This window comes from Gorilla gorilla, chromosome 14 (genome assembly GCF_029281585.2).
Source record: "Gorilla gorilla gorilla isolate KB3781 chromosome 14, NHGRI_mGorGor1-v2.1_pri, whole genome shotgun sequence".
NCBI classification, from domain to species: domain Eukaryota; kingdom Metazoa; phylum Chordata; class Mammalia; order Primates; family Hominidae; genus Gorilla; species Gorilla gorilla.
In genome coordinates this window covers 47644916-47666618 of record NC_073238.2, presented here as the reverse complement: position 1 = coordinate 47666618, position 21703 = coordinate 47644916, and the positions used below count along the sequence as shown (strand labels likewise).

General features: G+C 40.3%; 1 protein-coding gene and 2 long non-coding RNA genes across 6 annotated transcripts in view; 2 read left to right on the top strand and 1 right to left on the bottom strand.

The window, feature by feature from the left end:
• STARD13 (StAR related lipid transfer domain containing 13) overlaps positions 1 to 21703 on the top strand; it is a 572996-nt gene that overhangs the window by 327891 nt on the left and 223402 nt on the right. The gene's annotated exons all lie outside the window — the stretch shown is intronic.
• Positions 1433 to 12083, bottom strand: LOC129526418 (uncharacterized). The gene is made up of 3 exons (XR_008671096.2): positions 11973 to 12083; positions 7571 to 7842; positions 1433 to 1499 (listed from the first exon to the last, which is right to left on the bottom strand). It is a non-coding gene; the product is annotated as an uncharacterized lncRNA (long non-coding RNA).
• On the top strand, positions 12001 to 20825 carry LOC129526417 (uncharacterized). Of its 2 annotated transcripts, none has more exons than XR_010130521.1 (3): positions 12001 to 12292; positions 13543 to 13943; positions 14683 to 20825. It is a non-coding gene; the product is annotated as an uncharacterized lncRNA (long non-coding RNA). The 2 variants fall into 2 exon arrangements; XR_008671095.2 differs by having other exon boundaries at positions 12001 to 12581.

Here is a 21703-nt window from a genome sequence, read left to right as displayed (position 1 = left end):
TCTCTAAACACATCTAAAAGGAAAGGGTACAGCAGTCAGGCGTGGTGGCTCATGCCTGTAATCTCAGCACTTTGGGAGGTCAAGGCGGGCAGATCACTTGAGGACAGGAGTTTGAGACCAGCCTGGCCAACATAGTGAAACCCCATCTCTACTAAAACAAACAAACAAACAAAAAAATTAGCCAGGTGTGGTGGCACACATGTGTAATCCAAGCTACATGGGAGGCTGAGGCATGAGAATCATTTGAACCCAGGAGGCAGAGGTTACAGTGAGCCAAGATTGTGCCACTGCACTCCAGCCTAGGTAATAGATTGAGACTCTGTCTCAAAAAAATAAATAGAAAGGGTACGCTAAAAACATGGCATTGTAAGCTTATGGGACCACTGTCATATATGCAGTCCAGTTCGTCATTGACTGAAACGTTGCGTGGTGTATAACTGTATATGAATACGCCCCAAGAGGGCATCTGTTCTGTCAACAGATGTTATTAGGCTATTGGCTTATTTTCTGTCTTGCTTTTATATCTGTTTTTATCAAGTAAGCTTAGTGCTGGAACTTCTTTAACTTGCCTAAAATTTTCTTCTTATTATACTTAGTCAATGGAACAGTGTTCAAAGTGCTTTATAATTAACTTGTATTTGTGGCCAGGTGCAGTGGCTCATGCCTGTAATCCTACTACTTTGGGAGGCTGAGGCAGGTGGATCACCTGAGGTCAGAAGTTCAAGACAGCCTGGCCAACATAGTGAAACCCCATCTCTACTAAAAAAAAAAAAAATACAAAAAAATTAGCCTGGCGTGGTGGCATGCACCTGTAGTTCCAGCTACTCAGGAGGCTGAGGCAGGAGAATTGCTTGAACCTGGGAGGCGGAGGTTGCAGTGAGCTGAGATTGCACCACTGCACCCCAGCCTAGGTGACAGAGCAAGACTCCATCTCAAAAAAAATAAAAAAATAAAAATAAATAAAAAATATAAAAATAAAAAATAAATAAATAAACCAGTATTTGCTATCTAGGGCATTCTGAAGGTATTTGATTCTTCCTTTTGCTTTTTTCCATCCCAAGGAAGGAAATCCTTTTTCTAACTCACTCTTATTTCTCTTCATGAAAAGCTGTCTTGTCAACTGAATAGATAGACAAAAAGAAGTAGAGCTATTTAAGCATATTAAAGCCTATGGGTTTCTGTGCCATGTGACCATATTTAGGAAGGAGGGGATCATACACACTTGAAAAATGCCAAACCAAACCAAACAAAACCAGTTACTATCCTAGAGTTTCTGGGGCCTGGGGAGGTTAGCTGGGTGGTTTTGTCTTAGGGTATCTCATAAGATGGCCTTCAAGCTGTCAGCTGGGGTGGCAGTCATCTGAAGGCTTGACTGGGTCTGATGGATCTGCTTCCAAGCTCGCTCACCTAGTTGTTGGCAGGCCTGGGTTTCTCTCTGGCTGTTGGCTGGAAGCTTCAATTTCTTGCCCTGTGTGCCTGACACACAATATGGCAGAGATCTGAGAGAAGAGAGCATGCACTCAAGACAGAAATTGCAGTGTTTGTAACCTGATCTCAGAAGTGACATATCATGTGGGAGGGAACTGACTACACACGAAGTGGCTACCAGGAGGTGGGGATAACTGAGGGCCAAACTGGAGGCTGGATACCACAGGTACAAAAGCATTTAAGATTGTCCTTAGCAAATGCCAGGTCAAATCTGAAATCTTCCTAACAAGGAAGCCCCAAAGCAAGACCTTTTTTTTTGTTTGAACAAATAGCCTGGGAAAAGCATTTCTTAACGTAGGTCACAGTGACACAAATAATGAAACCAGTGGAAGATAAGATATGAATGATGTTCAAATATATTCACTTCATTGCAAAAATATGAAAAGGAGTTATTGTTAAAGAAGAACTTATATTGGGAGCTCTTATTGGGCTTTCCAATTCTGTGGCAGTTGCTAAATTTCCACTAGATTGTGGAATTGTTGTCAATGCATACTTCTTAATTTTCTAAAATTATGCTCATCATGGGGCCCAGCAAGTTTTTCTCACTGTCATCTCAGTATCCATTATTACAATAATGATGGTAATTGTTTAGTTGTTAGTATTCAAAGCAGGATTCAAATTCAGGTCATCAGAAGTCAAAAGCCATCTGTGCCTATTTCCTATTGTACCACATGGCCTCCTCCCTGGACTTTGTGGAGACCTGTGGACCCCCAAATCCTTTGCAAGACCCTCTGTCACTTGCAGTTCAATTACAAAAGAACAACAAAAAGAACTGGAAAAGTACTCTTTCTTCCCTCCTGGAGTAACAAGAATAACCCTGTGCACCTAAAGTAGCTTGTCCCCTAATCATCCCATTGCACTCTTTAGTGTATGGGCTTACAGGGATTTGAAACAAACAAACAGCCATACATCTAGCTTGTCAGGGCCCCTCTGTGGTTCATTCTGCCCACAACCATTGGGAGAGCTACAAGAATGAGATGCTGTTGTAAACCCTACATGCACAGCAGGTTTCTTCAAGGTGGGAGAGTGACAGGTTATTTTGGCTTCCCCAGTTGCCTAATCAACCACTGCTGGTGACAATTCTAAACTTTTGAAAACATCATGAAATTCTTTAGGCAGAAGCATACCCGTTAGCTTTTGGTGTTTGTAAGCAGCTTGAATTACTTTTTATCTGTTAAAGTCTAAGAACATTCAAATGACTTTTCTAAAGCTTTCTGCTTCTCTGCTTTAAAACCCTACTCTATTTTAATGGCAATGTAATCCATATGTTTGATTCCATTATACTCATATAACAATATTTAGGTAGCCTGTGAGCTAACTGATGTCTAAGTCTTTTGATCTTCTTTATAGTCTCATTTTAAATCATTTATCATAGACACAAGAAGTTATATTGCTGCCAAAAATATTCTGACTTAAAACAGTGAAAAGTTCAAGTTTTGTTAGAAACATTAATTCCACCAAATTTCCGTGAGTTCTTGTCATGTTAAAACAGGTTCATTCATTCTCAAAGTCAACAGTAGCATCCTGTGAAGTGATATAAACACAAGATTGGGACTTCAATGCAAAGCAAGATCAAGAATAAAACATGAGCCACAAAAACTTCCTCATTAACATCTAAATGTGTTCTATAATATCAAAAGTACAGGATGATACTCACCTATTCTTTTCATGTATTTTATATCCGTTTTATCATCACTTTTCTGTGAAGAATTGACCATTCTATTCTGTCAGCGTTTTTTGTTTGTTTTTTAAACATCTTTTGAGATGATACTACGTTTAGATGCTATTTATATTAACAATAACAAAAAAATCTAAGTCAAGAAAATATACAATTAAAATTAGAAAAGAAGAGCACATCACTTATATCAGGGTTGTCAACTTTAGCCACATAGACTCATTTGGAGCCTTTCAGAAGTACTAATTCTCTGACCTCCTCCCGGAGATTCTGATTCAATTCAGAGGGGGTCTTGGTATCCATATTTTTAAAAGCCCTGCAGAAGATTTCACTGTGCAATCCAGGTTGAGAACCACTAACTTACCTTAATTCCCACATAATAACTTGCAGAATTCTGGGGCGAATACAGGGTTATATTCTAAGCCCTAAGAAAAGTTTTGCTTAATTGAGGTCAGAAGGAACTTGTCATATCACAGGGACGGAAAAAAAAAGATCAGTCGTGCCTGGAGAATAATGAAATAGGTGGTAAGAGTGGATGTCAGAAGTGTAGACAGAGGGTCAGGTTATAAGATAAAGTTAGGCTTTGTTGCCAGGAAAAGAAGTTTTGATTTGGTTCTACAGGAGATAAGAACAAAGGGCTTCAAGCAGAGGAGTGACAAGACCTGAATAAATTACTACCAGTGATGGTCTAGGTGAGAGATAAACAGTGACATGGACTAGGGTGATAGTGATAGAAATGGAGAGAAAGGAACAGATTTGGAGTGTGTCTTGAAATAGAGACAATAACAGGTTGGTTGTTGGAAGCTAGGGTGAGGGACTACTAGATTTGGTTTTTTTTTTTGTTTTTTTTTTTTTTTTTTTAAGACAGGGTCTCATTCTGTTGCCCAGTCTGGAGTACAGTGGTGGAATCATGGGTCAGTGCAGCCTCAACCTTGAAGACTCAAGCGTCCTCCCACATCAGCCTTCCGAGTAGCTGGGACTACAGGCTTGCGTCACCACTCCTGGCTAATTTTTGCATTTTTGTAGAGGTGGGGTTTCTTCATGTTGCCCAGACCAGTCTGGTCTCAAACTCCTGGGCTCAAACAATGTTCCCACCTCCGCCTCCCAAGGTGCTGGGATGATAGGCATGAGCCACCGAGCCCAGCCAGATTTTTTTTTTTAATTAATAATTTTTTTTAATTTTACTATTATTATGCTTTAAGTTTTAGGGTTTTGATCTGAGCAGCTAAGTGGAGTGTAGCAATGTTGGCCAAGATGAGGATAACTGGCAGATTTGCATGGGAGAGAAAAAGGACTGAAAGGTTCTCTGTTGGCTCCATTAGCTTTGGAATGCCTACTAGACATCCAAAAGTAAAAGTCAAAGAATTGGATGCATAAGTATCGGCTTCGTAGGAAAGTCAGAGCCAGAGATATAATGTGGGAATTATTGGCATATGGCTACTTTATAAAACTTGGGAACTGGGTGGAGCTACTTAGAAGAGATTGCAGATAAGGGGAAGGGGCCAAGGGCCAAGTCCTGGGGGGCTCTTTGGTTAATATATGGACATAAATATGTCCATATGCAAGTACTATTAGTAAATACGCACGTACTAAATTTTCAGGAAAATAGAAAGAGAGCAACATTATTTCTAAGTTCAACATTCTTCTATCACAATAGTACTGCTATATTAAATAATCTTTTGTGATAGAGTTACAAATTTGGTCCTAGAACTGTTGATGGACAAAAATAATCATTGATGGGCATGTTGGCTCGTGCCTCTGTGCTCCCAGCTACTCAGGAGGCTGAGGCGGGAAGATAGCTCTTGCCCAGGAATTCAAAGATTCAGTAAGCTATGATCATGCCACTGCCCTTCAGCCTGGGTGGCACAGTGAGACCCCATCTCTTAAAAAAAAAAAAAAAAAAAACTATAAAAAAACCCTCACTAATCAAATGCCTTTTTAGTTTAAAAATTATATTGCAAAGTAAAAAAGCAAAGAAACAAACTTTTTTTTAAGGAAAATACTTCTCAAGTTACCCGCATATGCACAAAAAAGAAAAACACAGTTTATTAAACAAAAAATGGTTTTAGCATGAGCACTCCTCTGGTTACTATAACTGGTTGGGCCTACGTATAATGGGATAAGAGCTTTACTTTTGGCAGGACTTGGCCAGTGTCCTGATACCCAGGAACAGTCTGATCAAACAAAGCTTAGCTCTTAGGAAAGGCTGTGCATATTGATTTTTCCAATATAGCATCCATTTACTGACCTTTAAGGATTATGCTTTGCCTCTGACACCACTGGTTAAGGTAAAATTTTTCAGAACATATAAATAGATAACCAATGTCTTAAATGTTTGTATTTGTGGCCCGGCAGAGTGGCTTATGCCTGTAATCCCAGCACTTAGGGAAGCTGTCCGTGGCGGGCAGATCCCTTGAGGTCAAGAGTTTAAGCCCAGCCTGGCCAACATGGTGAAACCTCGTATCTACTAAAAATACAAAAATTAGCCGGGTATGGTGGGGGTATGCCTGTAATTCCAGCTACTCCGGAGGCTGAGGCAGGGGAATCACTTGAACCCAAGAGGAGGAGGTTGCAGTGAGCTGAGATTGTACCAGTGCACTCCAGCCTGGGCCACAGAGCTTCCATCTCAAAAAAAAAAAAAAAAAAAGTTTGCATTTGTAAAGGGTGTAACTTAACCTTGGCCTAACCTATCTGCAATACGCTGGCCCACCCTGGGGGGCAATACAGTGTCCTCCTTGAATTGGAACAAAGAAAGACCATATTCATTAATTGCTGGTGGCTGCTCTGAATAAGAGGCACAAGCCCAGCTGGTTCGCTGAAATTTCTTTTTTTCTTCTTCTTTTTTTTTTTTTTTTTTGGAGATGGAGTCTCGCTCTGTCGCCCAGGCTGGAGTGCAGTGGCGCGATCTTGGCTCATTGCAACCTCCACCTCCTGAGTTGAAGCCACCACTCCCGGCTAATTTTTTTGTATGTTTAGTAGAGACAGGATTTCACCATGTTAGCGAGGATGGTCTTGATATCCTGACCTTGTGATCCGCCCACCTCGGCCTCTCAAAGTGCTGGGATTACAGGCTTGAGGCACCGCGCCATGCCGTTCACGGAAATTTCTTGAGAGGACCACAGAATATGATTTTTTGTAAGCCACCAACTTGATCATTTAGACATAGAGCATGTCTAATGAAATTAATATCTACTTCTCTTTTGTGCTTTTTACATCTTATGTTGAACAAAGCAGCTTATGGAGAAAATTTTGCTTTAAGACTTTGTAAAGTTTCCTAGGGGTTTATCCAACAGCATATTTCTATTCTGTCCTTTTGCAAGTTTAGCGAGCTTGCAAAATGAAAATAAAAGTGGTTTTAGAAGTCTTACATTTCTGGGCTTTTTTCAGAGTCCTTGAATGTTTAGTCCTAAAACAGTTGAGTTGAAGGACAAACATTTTTGTCATGTTTGTAGTTAGTCCATAAGTATTTATTGAGCCATGAAATAGCATCCTTGTCAAAGCATGTTGGGACAGTAGTGCAGGATATTAATTCAGTACCATGGCTGTATCTTGGTGAGGCACATAAATTTTACTATGCTGCCCAAATCACTTAACTCATCTATCTGACCAGAAATGAAGCAAGCTTCCAGAAATTGCACAAGAGCAGTATAGAATGTACCATGACTACACAATATTTTATTTGCAAATCTGCTGTGTCAAGACATCTTACATTCTCAGGCAGTATCTTTCTTTAGTAACATTTTTATCCAAAATAAAATTTTCAGAATCTTATGTTTCTGGTTTTTTGTACAATAGAGGCTTCATTATCTATAGTGCATCATGGCATATTGTGTTTGTTGAATGCTCCTTTCTCCTGCCTATATAGGAAATTCAATGAACAAGAGAGACAATTATGCAATCCATAAAAATTCATACATTTGCTTGCAATGATATTAAACTGGAAGGTCTTATGCTTCTTATTCTCTCTGCATCTGGATAAAATGGAAACATTTTCAAATTTCTTGAAGCATCTTTGAAAGTGTTTTTCCACACTGGGAAACAGGGAGACACAGTCTCTACAAAAAATAAACAAAATTAGCTGAGTGTGGTGTCACATGCCTGTCCTAGCTACTCCTACTTGGGAGGCTGAGGTGAGAGGATTGTTTGAGCCCTGGAAGTTGAGGCTGCAATGAGCCATGATTGCACCACTGCACTCCAACTTGGGTGACAGTGCGAGAACCTATCTCAAAAAAAAAAGTGTTTTTCCATTGGAAATAAATATTTATTATTAGAAGAACAATCTAAAAGTATGAATGTTTGAATATCATAAAAAGCGTAACAAGTTATGCTAATCTACCCCTTTGTGGGAGCATACATGTTGTCACAACGACACTACAAAGATGGCAAGATAGTGCTTCCCTCCCTTACCTGATGTTGAGTTGTATTCATCACAGAAATCTTAACAATCAACTAGAAAACAATGATGGATTGCACCTTTCCTGGCCACAAGGTGTTGTCCTCATAGTCTTGGTAATAAATTGTATTTTCCTTTTTTTTTTTTCTTTGAGACGGAGTCTCGCTGGTCTTGAACTCCTGACTTCGTGATCCACCTGCCTTGGCCTCCCAAAGTGCTGGGATTACAGGCATGAGCCACCGTGCCCAGCCATTGTGTCTTTCTTTTAGTGCCAAGAAAAGATTTCCTAAGCAGTAGATATAAAAGAGAACCTATTGTTAGAATGAACATAAGTCAAAAAAGCTTTTGCATATTTCAAGTATTATCTTATAGAAGGTTTTATTCTTTCTAGACAGAAAGAAGAGAGGCTTTGTGCTAAGTGTTTGATTTCTAGCTCTTATATCTAAAACAAAGCAATGACAAATGAAAAGTGTATGTGTAGCCTTTAGAGTAGCACCACAAGGGTGGGAAAGGGGTGGAAGCTATTCGGGATATCATACGTATAAAATCAAAACTCATCAAAAAATGGGTATTAACATCTGTGAAATTAGCATCAGTTTAGTCATATGGTGACATAAATATTTGTCACAACTACAGTGCTAGAAGCATAGATTGTACAGTGTCTTAAATGCATGTCCTTTAACTTTTGGTACCTATAGCTGTGTAGTAGAGGGTAGCGTTGGTGGTATTAGGGCATGATGGAAGATGACTGGCACAGCGTCACGATCTAGTGGTTAAGAACAGCTACTGGAGTCAAAGCTACATGAGTCTGAATCCTGCCTCCACCAGTTAAACCAGTGGGCCCTTGGGCAAGATAATTAATCTCAATGTTTCTCAGTTTCTTCATCTTTAAAGAGGAGGATAAACATAGTACTTACCTTAGAGGGTTGTTATGAGGATTAAATGAGTTAATATTTGCAAAGAACTTAACACAGTGTCTGGCCCATAATAAACCCTATGTAAGGGATTATTGAAGACAACATACATATAAGTAGGGAATAGAGGAGCAGAGACATGTGTTCCTGATAAAGGAGATCCTTTAACCCCCACCCGAAACCACCCATTTCCTTCACTTCTAGATTCATATGCTTTGTTCCTGTATCTTTCTTTTTTTTTTTTTTTTTGAGACGGAGTCTCATTCTGTCGCCCAGGCTGGAGTGCAGTGGCGCGATCTCGGCTCACTGCAAGCTCTGCCTCCCGGGTTCAAGCAATTCTCCTGCCTCAGCCTCCCTGAGTAGCTGGGACTACAGGCACATGCCACCACGCGTGGCTAATTTTTTGTATTTTTAGTAGAGACAGGGTTTCACCATGTTAGCCAGGATGGTCTCGATCTCCTATATCTTATAAACTCATTCTAGATCCCATGTCCAGGGAATTCCAAGAACTAAGACATTCAGCTCACTCTCCTTGCTCTGACTGGGATTTTTTAAAAAATCAAATGCTAAATATATTGTTAGCATGGCTGGCAGCATCTCGTATCAATCCATTAGTGTTATATCATGAATCTTTCATTATACTAACATTTTGTCTTTCTGAAAGACTGTCAACTATGATTTCATCATGAAAATCACCATCAGCTGTAGAGCTATGCAAATGAGAATTCATCTGCATGCTTTTGGCCTAAATGGAATTTGATGGAGACCTAATTAAAATGAGAGAAATTGGACTAGATAATCTCTAAGGTCCCATTTAACCTTAAAGATCAATGAGTCCGTAAAACTAGACCGTGAGTCTAAAAGAACCTTAATGTCCTCAGTCTTTTAGTACCTTTTCTGTCTGGATTTCATGGATTGGTCTGATAGTTGAGAGAAAGGGCAGAAGCCCATAAGTGTACCCTAGGAAACCTACCAGTGTCACTCCCATGAAGCTTTGGCTACTTAGCAACTTATACCAGCAACTTATAACTGGTACCTTCTGCTATTGGAACTACATCTACCAGAATTGAAGAAGGGACAAGAGGGGACAAGTCAGGAGTCCAGAGCCTGCAAACTCCTCTAAAATCTCAACAGTCTTTGCACCACACCCCGGCAGGGCTGACTGCAGGGTCATGTGACCTCTGCAGTCACACAGGGCCCCATGCATAGAAGGGCCCCTCATTTGGTTTAATGTTCTGCTGTTACCATCTTGAAATTCCTAATAATTATTGAATGGAGGGCCCACATTTTCATTTTGTCCTGGACCCTGCAAATGATGTAACTGGTCCTGCACTCAGGGGAAGCCAGTTCCTTGTAGAGCCATGACTTGCTTTGTGAATTCACCTTCATTGGTGACTTGGTGTTATATACGTAAGACAACAGCCATGTGTAAATCACTGAAAGGACCTTGGAAACAGTCCCTCGAGTATCTACAATCTACAGTCCACATCCTCTGTGCCCCTTGCTTTTGGGGAAGGTGAACCCCCAAAAAAGAAAGTGTGTTTGTTTTATTTTATTGTTTATTGATTCTGACAACAGCATTATAAAGTAAGGCAATAATATGACCCTTGATGTTTGCAGAGTTACTGATACAGTGGGTGTATTTCCTTATGACATATATTGAAGCAAACATTTTAATTAGTTTTTTAAAAAGTATTGTGGTACTGAGGAATAATAGGAAATTGGGACAAGGTACAATTCTTGATATGACAGACTTGCAGATCTTTTTTTTAAAATGTCTTAATTAAGCTGTTTCTTAATTAAATATTTACAATGCTCATAATAGATTAGTTCATTAAACCACTACTATTAAAACCATTAAAGCTATTTCTTGTGTATGTTTCACCTAGGGTACTTACTCAGAAAAGGAAATTAGGAGAGGTAGTAATAAAGCCTATCATTTATCATCAGGGATTTTATATCTGCCAACATTTTATTTTGTCATTATTCCCATTTGTCTCTGGGAAGAACACTAAAGCTGACTGGAGTCTAGTCTTATAAAATTGCATAGGTTAAATCCTCCTTTGCTAATGCAAATGTAAATATTTTACATTTAACCTTGTAAAATATACACACATATATGTATATATATATATTTCTTTTGTTTAAAAATTATTATTTAATGTGAAGTATTATGTTGGTGCAAAAATAATTGCGGTCTTTGCCATTACTTTCAATGGCAAAAACCACAATTACTTTTTCACCAACCTGATATTTCTGGACAATTGAAAATAAGAGTGCATGCATGCATTTTTACTTGTTCTTAGGCTACTTCATCCAATAATATATTTGAGTAGTTCTGAACAGGAACACAAGTAAGGAGATTTTTTTTTTTTTTCCTGATACAGGGTCTTGCTGTGTCACCCAGGCTGGAGTGCAGTGGTGTGATCTTGGTTCACTGAAGCCTCAACTTCTGTGGCTCAAGCCATCCTCCCACTTCAGCCTCCTGAGTAGCTGGGACTACAGATACATGCTACCATGCCCAGCTAATTTTTTAAAATTTTTTGAAGAGACAAAGTCTCGCCATGTTGCCTGGGCTGGCCTCAAACTCTCCGGCTCAAGCAATCCTTCCACCTCGGCTTCGCCAAATGTTGAGATTACAGGTGTGAGCCACTGAACATTGCCAGCAGGCAGCTTATAATCAGCCAATTCTAGGCCATGTTGTAAGGAAGTGGACCTGTCTTTGACAGCAGGGTCCTGGCACCCAAGTGGACACAGGTGGTGGTCCTGTAACAGTGGCTTGATTACGCTGTTTTGTGTGTCTAATCTGAACACAGGGAAGTATAAGATGTGTAAGCAGCTTTATCAAAGAGTTATAACAAGTTTTACTTTCCAGATATGAAATGCTGAATTTCTATAAATAAATTAAACCTTAATAGCACAGTCATTAGTATTCAGAAATTTAAGCTATAAGATCACTCTGGAGAAGCCCTCCTGTATCCATACTTGAATATAATGATTTACTTGTGTCTCTGTTTACCCTTAAACCACAAGCTCATCCAGGGAAAGGGTAATGTCTTATTCATTACAGACATGCCAGCTGCCCTAGCATGTAGCTCGTATACAGGAGGTGCACAATGAATGCTTGCTGAGTGAATGAATGAATGAATAATATTTTAACATTAACAGCTACCCAGTATTGGACTCTATTGTATTCCTGGCACTGTGCTAAGGACTCCATGTATGTTCTTACTTAATGCCCAGGCTTCTCAGCGGGTACTACCAGGGTCACTGTTAGCACAAACAGCACCTTCCTGTGATTTAGAAAATTCACATCAGCCCTCTCTGGGATGATGAATTAGAAAAAGTTGCCTCTTCTGTGACAATGCAGCCCCGTAGTTGTGCGGCTTGGCGAATGTAGCTGGGGCTGAATTTCAGCCTCCACACACCTCGTTGGTTGCTTGCTGTGTGTATGGCACAGACTACATAATGGTACGTGTTGACTATGCTTACCATTACTAACCTACTTTAGGCGGAAGAAACCTCCAAGGCTGGGAGAGGTTAAGTGGCGTGTGCAAGGCACATACCCACTACTTGTAGCTATGTAGGTTTGAGAGAGCAGCATGACTCTCATGACTTATGAGACCCCAGTGACTGCAGGACCTCTACCCTAATCACAGTCTAGCACTTAGGAAGGCATCACAGTTCATGGGTGTCGTAGTGACAGCATGGAACCATTTTCGGAGTCCTGCCCCACTGTTGCCTCACACAGGGTGTCACAGAGGGACCTGGCTGTGACGTTCCAGCATCCCAGAGTCTCAATGATAATGATGGGGATTAATGGTGATCCTGATTTTTTCTCTAGCGCTTTACAGCTAAGTGTTAGTCTATGAATGTAATATAACAGTGGTTTAAAATCAACAGATTGTAACAAAAGTCCCTCACAGGAGACAAAGCTGGTGCCATGATCTCTATTGCATTAATGAGACAAATGAGGATAGGAAACATCATGTAGCTTCCCAGGGCTCCATGGCAGGGGCGTGGCAGGGGGGATTTGAGTCCAGGCTCCTACTCCAGTGCTGACCTTTCCCGTCACTTTCCTGCTGCCCAGTGTGAGCTCTGTCCTGTCCAGGTCAGTCAGCTGCTGTTTTCTCCATCCAGCCAGTGACACCCAAACCTCACGGAGCATCGGAATTACCAGAAAAGCTTTTTAAAATACAGGCTGTATTTTAAAATGTGTGAGTGTGTGGTGTGTGTGTGCACTGCGGGGAGGTGGGGGGTGTAGGAGTGTGTGTGTATTTATTTCATAACAACCTTTCCAGGTGTTAGTTTACCGCCTGCCTGGCGCTGTCCTTCCATCAGTTATTGGAAATGGCTCTAAACTCTCATGGCTATTTCAGGCTCATGGCTTATGCCATGGAATGTTTTCCAGGTCAGATACCTTTATCTCTCTCTCTGCCTACCTAGATCCTGCCCACTTTTAAAGAGCTGGCTCAAGCCCTTCATGGTTTCCTTGCCAATTCCATTCTAGTGATGCCCACTCCCACCTCTTGAGGGTCTCTCCTTTTATGTCTTGGGGATGAGAGGGCAGGAGGACCGGCCCTGACAAGGGTCCACTGTGTGTCAGGCCCTGATTAAGGGTTTTTCCGTATGTCATCCTTCCATGACACTGAGGTCCCGATCATTACTTTAAAGATGAGGTAAGTGAAGGAGCTTGGCCAAGTTCAGTGCAGGTAGTAAAGTGCAGACTGGGGTCTCATCTGGCTTCAAGTTTCCCCCTTTTCCATCCACTCTGCTGAGTATTTCAATCTGGTCCTTGTCTCACCAGCAAGATTTCTTTTGTACTAGAATAGAGAAAATTTGTCTTGCAATAAAAAAGTCTTTCACCTTCTGCTGTATAATCCACATAGTAAAATAACCTAATTGTTGAGGAAATACAAGAATGGATGCCTTCTCTTACTTCTCTTGCAAATCAGTGCCTAGCAAACTTCTAAAAGGTGAATTGTTGATAGATTATATGATATTTTTTCTTCAAGCTTTTTAATATGACAAGGGAATTCCAGCCAGTATTTTTACCTCTTCTTTCTTTTCAGAGTCATGAAGTATTAGAGCACATGGATGTCTTATAGATGATCTTGTCCAAGTCATTAATTTTAGAAGAGCTGATGGAACTTCAGAGAGGTTAAATTCACCTGTTGCAGGTCACCTATCTCCTTAGTGACAAGTTTGAGATTACAGCCCAACTTCAAGTCACACTGACTCTTGTGATTATAAGTGAAATCATACTTGGCCACTCATTCCTGAGCAAGATGCCTGTTTCTGAAATTAGTCTCTAGAGTGCCAACTTTTCAAGAGAAAAGATGGTACCTTATTTACCTTCAAGAGCAAAGCCTTTCCCATGTTTCATAAGTGTTTCTTGGCAGCCTAACTGACTCAGTGACTGATTAAAGGAAAGACTGAAGGACATGAAAGGCATCGACTTGCTCCCTCCTAAGTGAGTTCCTCCTCAGTTTACCTCTGATGACCCCAAACCCCACCTGTCCTGCCATGATACCACCCTCAGGTGTTTGGTGCGCCTGTCAGCTTTGTAGACTTGTGCCAGATAAACTCCTACCCTCCAGCCTCCTTCTAAGGTGCAATTGGAAATTTTCATTTTACAGCTAAAGGAACCTAATACTGCTGTTGTTATTGCATGTTGGAGGGAGGAGGGAAATGGAGAAGGCACAGTTGAAATTTATTTTTTATTTCATTTTTTGAGACTGAGTCTCACTCTGTTGCCCAAGCTGGAGTGCAGTGGCACGATCTTGGCTCACTGCAACCTCCGCCTCCCAGGTTCAAGCTATTGTCATTGCCTCAGCCTCCTGAGTAGCTGGGATTTGGTGTCCCCCACCAAGCCCAGCTAATTTTTGTATTTTTAGTAGAGATGGGGTTTCACCATGTTGGCCAGGCTTGTCTCGAACTCCTGACCTCAAAGGATCTGCCCATCTTGGCCTCCCAAAGTGCTGGGATTACAAGCGTGAGCCACCGCACCCAGCCAGCATAGCTGAAATTTAAAAATATGTTTGTCATCTGTTTAAAATGGAAATGTCCCTTTGGCCACTTAAAATTATTATTATTATTATCATTATTATTATAGAGCTTAAGAAAAAAATGAATTTCTTGAGTAATTTCCCAAATTATATGATTTTATTTTTACAAAGACTGCAAGGTTCTCATTCACTTAATTTATTCAGCAAATATTTCTTAAGGACCTACTATGCTAAACGCTCACAGCACTGAGGATTCTGTGTTGAACACAACCGACAAAATCAGCAGCCTTACTGAGCTTCTATTCAAGTGGTGGAGACAATAATAATGATATGTAAGTGTTGTAATTAACATATTATGAAGAAAAAACAAAAAATGTAGAGAAGCTGGAGACTGAAAGGGGGTGCTATTTGGGATACAATGAACAGAAAAGGTGTCTCAGGTGGTGTGGGCTGCTCTGACAGAATATCATAGACTGGTGGCTTAAACCGCAGACATATTTCTCAGAGTTCTGGAGGCTGGAAGTCCGAGATCAGGGTGCTAGCATGGTTGGATTCTAAAAAGGACCATTTTGCAGTCTGCAGACAACCTTTTTCTGGTTGTATCCCCACCTGGCAGAAAGAGAGTGAGAAATCTCTCTGTGGTCCCTTTTATAAGGTCACTAATCCCATTTACCAGAGCTCTCCTCTCATGACCTAATTACCTCCTAAAAGCCCCATCTCCCAATACCATCAAATTGGGGGTTGGGACTTCAACATACGAAATTTGGGGGGACACAGACATTCAGTTCGTTGCAAAAGAGCTCTCTGTAGAAGTGGTGTTGAAGCAGGGACATTCAGAGATCTGGGAGAAAGAATGTTCTAGGCAGAAGGAAAAGGACGGGAATGAGTCCTGAAGCAGGAGCCTGTGGAAATGTCTGTGGATCGGTGGGGAGGTGGGCGGAGCTGGAATGCAGTGAGCTACAGGGAGAGGTTTAGGGAATGGGGTCCACAGGTAGCCAGCTCCTCTGCAGCCTTATGCCTGGGAGAGAGTCTGGATATGCTTTGGGGTATGATTTGCTGTGAGCAATTCACCTGGTTTATGATGTAAACTGTGGAAGGAAAAGACAATACAGGCCAAGAGTGGAAGCAGTGAGACCTTTTACAGGCCTCCTTGATTATTCAAATTTAGTTAATGTCTCAATATACAAAAAATACTTAGTGGCTAATTACGTAAAGACCATCACATAATTAAAAGGAAGGAGCAAATAACCTCTGGCCCTTGGTTTTTTTATGCAAATGGCAGAAATTAGCTACATTCATTCAACCATGAAAAACATTTATTGAGTGAACATCATATGTCAGACACTCTGCTATGCTCTGCGCTGAGAAAAAAGATGAAAAAGACCCTAATTTTAACTAACACTCAAGGAGCTTAGGACAAGTATGGTAGTAGAAGAATGAAGAACAGGCCGGGTGTGGTGGCTCACACCTGTAATCCCAGCACTTTGGGAGCCTGAGGCAGGTGGATCACCTAAGGTCAGGAGTTTGAGACCAGCCTGACCAACATGGCGAAACCCGTTCTCTACTAAAAAAAAAAAAAATACAAAATCAGTCGGGCATGGTGGCGCATGCCTGTAATCCCAGCTACTTGGGAGGCTGAGGCAGGAGAATCACTTGAACCTGGGAGGTGGGGATTGCAGTGAGCCGAGATTACACCATTGCACTCCAGCCTGGACAACAAAGAGCAAAACTTCGCCTCAAAACAAAACAAAACAAGAAAACAAGAATGAAGATGTAGGGAGAGATCAGAGGGTGGAGTGGCTTGTCACAGAGGAGGTCTCTGAATTGAGCCTTAAAGGAGAGAAATTACACTGGAGGGAGAAGGAAGTACAGAGCACAGGCAAAGAAACAGATGCACGGAGCAGCATAAGGAATTATTTGATGTTGCTGGGACCTGAGGTGCAAGAAAAAGAGCCAGTGAAGAGAAGACTAGCAAGGGGGGGTCAGAGCCAGATGAGGAGCTTGCAAACCTCATCCCTTGGTGCTCTATCGGATAGTCTGCAAATTATTTTCTGACTCCAGGATGACAAAAATATGTGAATCCATTTTCTTTTCTCTCTCATGAGCATCACAAGCCCCTGTTTATTTTTATATCCATTCTGTCTAAATTACTTTGCTCTACAACTTTATAGCATAATCATGAGAGCCTCTTTTCTTGCATGGATGTTGCAAAGAGCATGAAGTCCTCCATGACCTTTAAAGAAGGCTTTTGTTGAATTAGCAGAACCTACCAGAGCTCCTGGAAATTCCAGGTTCCCAGTCTCTGGGGGTGTCTTCACTCCAAGCCTTGGTGCCCTTACTTGGATTTGCAAGTTTGGAGTTAAAGTAAGTGTCAGAAGTACATGTGGTGATTACAGACACTTTGTAGCCAATAATTTCCATAGTGGAACTGATATCACTTCTTGACCTATTTTTTCAGAGGACTTTTGCACAATAGTTACTTTAGAAGCACCCTCTTGAAAAGAAATCTGAAATGGACGTCAAAGGCTATATTTATTTGTTCATAGCATTTCTTGATGACCTGCTTTATGCAAGATTTCAAAGAGCTCACAACTACTAATGACTACTTAAAACTCTTAATATCCAAAATATATAAGGAACTCATACAAATCAATACCAAAAATACAAACAACTGGATTAAAAAATGGGCAAGGGGCCAAAATAGATACTTCTTAAAAAAGGAAATTCAGAACGCCAATAAACATGAAAAGGTGCTCCACATCTGTAATTATCAGGTAAATGCAGGTCAAAACCATAATGAGATATCACTTCATACCTTTTAGGGTGACTATTGTAAAAAAGATAAAAGATAGCAAATGTCGGCAAAGATGTGGAGAAAGTAGAACCCTTGTTCACTGTTGTTAGGAATATAACTTTATACAACCATTATGGAAAAAGTAGGAAGGTTCCCCCAAAATTCAAAATGGAACATATGATCAAGCAGTCCTACAGGATTGTAAAGAGTTCTCTGCATTCCCATGTTCACTGCAGCATTTTGCACGATAGTCAACATATGGAAACAACCTAAATGTTCTGCAGTGAACAGATAAAGAAAATGTGATTTTGGCCAGGCGCGGTGGCTCATGCCTGTAATCCCAGCACTTTGGGAGGCTGATGGGGGTGGATCACTTGAGGTTAGGAGTTCAAGACCAGCCTGGCCAATATGGTGAAACCGTGTCTCTACTAAAAATACAAAAATTAGCCAGGCATGGTGGCAGGCACCTGTAATCCCAGCTGCGCAGGAGGCTGAGGCAGGAGAATCACTGGAACCCGGGAGGTGGAGGTTGCAGTGAGCCGAGATTGCATCATTGCTCTACAGCCTGCGTGACAAAGCCAGATTCTGTCTCAAAAAAAAAAAAAAAAAGAAAGAAAGAAAGTGATTTTATACAATCACACACACACACACACAATGGAATATTATTCAGGTTTAAAAAAGAAGAAAATCCTGTCATTTGTGACAACATGGATGAAGCTGGAGGAAGTTATGCTAAGCAAAATAGTACGCAAGACACAGAAAGAGAAATACTGCATGATCTCCCTTTTATGTAGACTCTAAAATAGTCAAACTATAGAAGTAGAAAGTAGGATGGTGGTTGCCTGGAGCGGGGAAGAGGGGAAAATGGAGTGATTTTGGTCAAAGGGTGCCAAAATGGTAATTATATACAGGGAATAGATATGTTAATTAGTTGGAATGTGATAGTCATTTCACAATGTACATGAAGACATCCCGTTGTACACCTTAAATATATACAATTTTTTATATGTCATAAAAACTAAATTGTCACAAAATAAAGAATTTAAAAGACAAAAAAAAATCCTGTAGTTCCATGACTTTAGTATATTTACAGAATGATTTTAGGGGTACATAGTTTAAAAGGTTTCACAAAATTTCATTAAAAATTTTTGAGTTATTTGATTATGTATAAGTTCAACCTCTCATGGAAAGCTGAATTTATTTAACATACTGACTAGAGGCAAGAAAATAAGAAGCCAGAAGAAAAGTATTAATTCATGGTGCAGAACTTGAGAATATGCATTGAACAGCTGCACCGTAACACTTAGCCTTTTTGTTCACATGAAGTTGCTCTCTGGAATCCTCAGATATCTGCAGTTGCCTGAGGGTTCTTCAAATGTCACCAGGGCAACAATAAAGTAACACACATGAAGCAGGCCCTCTGTGGCATTCTTCATGAAAACCATTGAATTAAATTATTGCATAACAAATCATCTGCATATGAAAGGCAGTGAACTGTTAGAGAACCCAGCTGAAAACAATGCTGAATTTGATGCCTACCTCCACTGATAACTCACTGGCACCCTTAGAACTCTTGTTGTGACTCAAGGGCCCCTATTTGGCATGTGGGAAATATTAATACTGTATTTATAAGACCACAAAGGAATTATGAGCTAAATTAGAGAGATAGTTGTGCTGCTTAGAGAAAAACTTCCATGTATCCCATGACCCCATCCCTCTTACCCTTTCTTGGTCAATCTTTCAAAAAGAAAAATGCATTTCCTGCACTCTGGTTGAAATGGTTGCTTGCCATCATGGAGATTCTAGAAAAACTGACAATAGTTAGCAGTGATGGAGTCCTTGCTATGTTTTAGCACAGAGACTGTGCTAAGCACTTCTCATGCATTATTTTATTTCATTCTAGTGGCCCATAGGGTTAGTACTATTAACATACCCATTTTATAATGAGGACATTTTGACTCTAAAATGTTAGCTGATTCTTGGCCTGGATTCTCAAAGCTAAAGAGAACTGTGAAGTAAACATTAAGAACCACACGATCTGTTTCCAGAGCCCTCAAACCTCTGAACATATTGGTTTAGAATAAACTACTTCATATCACAGCCTCTATCACCATTATACCTGGATCCTGCTTAATCTAGAAGCCATAGATGGAAATTGTTATCGTTGGAAAAACAATTTTCACACTCAAGTATATTAATTCAAGAACCCTATGGAGAGACAGTATACAAAAAACAAATGTCATACGATGTTTTAGGTATGATTAAGCCAAAATAAGACAGACTTTAAAAATATACACAGACTGAAATATTTACAGTCATATGATACTAGTGGCCTGCCACCTTATCGCAGCAACACTTGAAGCTCTTCTTGGGAATTGTCAACTTTTGAACCGCACAGGAAAACAAGTCTCTTCTTTGTTCAGGTTTCAGTTTTGGATTCCTGAAGATCAATCACCTTCTTTTCATCAGGTTTGACCATGAAAAACTTAACTATTTTAAAGAGCAAATCCATTTTCAAAGTGCATAAATGTAGCACCTTTACCATGTATTTGAAAGGACAAATTTCACCCTCTTTTTAAATTATACTTATTTACTTACAATGATAAAAAATAATATTAATTATAAAAATCACCAAAGGGACCAGCACAATGGCTCATGCCTGTAATCCCAGTGCTATCGGAGGCTGAACCCAGAGGATCCCTTGAGGCCAGGAGTTCAAGACCAACCTGGGCAACATAGCAAGACCCCATCTCTACAAAAAATGTAATAAATTAGCCAGATGTGGTGGCCCATGCCTGCAGTCCCAGCTACTTGGGAAGCTGAGGCAGAAGGATCGCTTGACCCCAGGAGTTTGAGGCTGCAGTGAGCTATGATTGTGCCACTGCACTCCAGCCTGGGTGACAGTGAGTCCCTGTCTCTAAAAATTAAAAAAAAAAAGTAAATATAAATGCAAAATAAAAATTACCAAATATAATAATCACATACGTCTAAAGTGTACTCAAAATAGCATTTGGAAAATATTTCAAGCTGGCCAGCATTTAAAAAATGAATAACGTCTCTCAAGAGAACTTATTTAATGGAGACAGAAGATATGTAGGTATTACATGTATATTTTAAATGGTAATATTGGTTTATCATCACATTTCTAGTGTGGTATTCTAAGATTGAAGCACTAATTGTGGATAAATGTACAACTATTTCTTAGGTGCACCATTTTTTTCAAGGGAAATTAAAATACAGCTTTTTGACTGCTAACCATGTGCCAGGCACACTTGTGATTGAAATTAATACATAAAACAGTCCTAGAAGGTCAGAATTATGCTCAGTTTTTATAGCATACAACCACAGTTCACGCAGGCTTAGGAACTTGAACAAAGTCACATGGCTCAGGCATGTGACCGTGAAGTGTCCAAGATGGAAGAACAGCATGGTTTTTGCTGCTTAAAGGGGGATAAACATCTACAACAAATTATAAGAGCACCACTTCAGCGTGAATGGATTACTAGAACTGAGGTGAGATATATTCTTAACCTAATACATAAGATAACCTATGTGAAGCATTAGAAACAGTCATTTTATTAATTCCCAAGTTTTAATACAAAAAAATCACTTTGAGGTGTTTTTCAGTATACGTAATTTGGGGTCCACCTGTCAGAAAATCAGATTGAACAGATGGGGGTCCAGGAACCTGCATTTTTAAGAACCATTTCAGGGAATTGTGAGGCTGTTGATGTGTGAACCCCACTTTGAAAACACCATTATATCACTCAGCAGATGCTCTGAATACAGTTTCCTTTTTCCCCCCTTAATGTCGGAGTACAGGAAGAAACCAAAGACAATAGTTTAAAACAGGGAACTTAGTACATAGGGTATTGTGTTTGGTTTACATTACTTTATTGACATACACTAAAAGAAAATTTCATTTCAAATTTAGCTTCTTACCTTAATGGCCTCTTTGTAAAACTCTAGTGTACAAAAGTGGTGTTTAACTAAGTGAAAACAGCTCTGGCAGAAATCTCTGGCTGATAAATCTCTTTAGGGCTTTCCTAGCATAGGGAGTGGGTGAGGAAGGCCAGGTGGGGAAGAGGGGATTTCCTGTTTATTTGTGCTACCTATTTAAAATGATTCTCTACATCCTGTGATTTTTACAGTTGTTCTGAAAGGAAGCGCTGATTTTTAACTCCACTGAAGTGCAGTGCTTGTGTTTCTGGAGGAGAGAGAGAGGGAGATGGGGATAAATCACCTCTGCACGTTTCACCGGTTGATGAATTATATATTCTTTCAGCTTCACTTTTCTGCTTTTTTTTTGAAACGGAGTCTCGCTCTGTCGCCCGGGCTGGAGTGCAGTGGCGCTATCTCGGCTCACTGCAAGCTCCGCCTCCCGGGTTCACGCCGTTCTCCTGCCTCAGTCTCCCAAGTAGCTGGGACTAC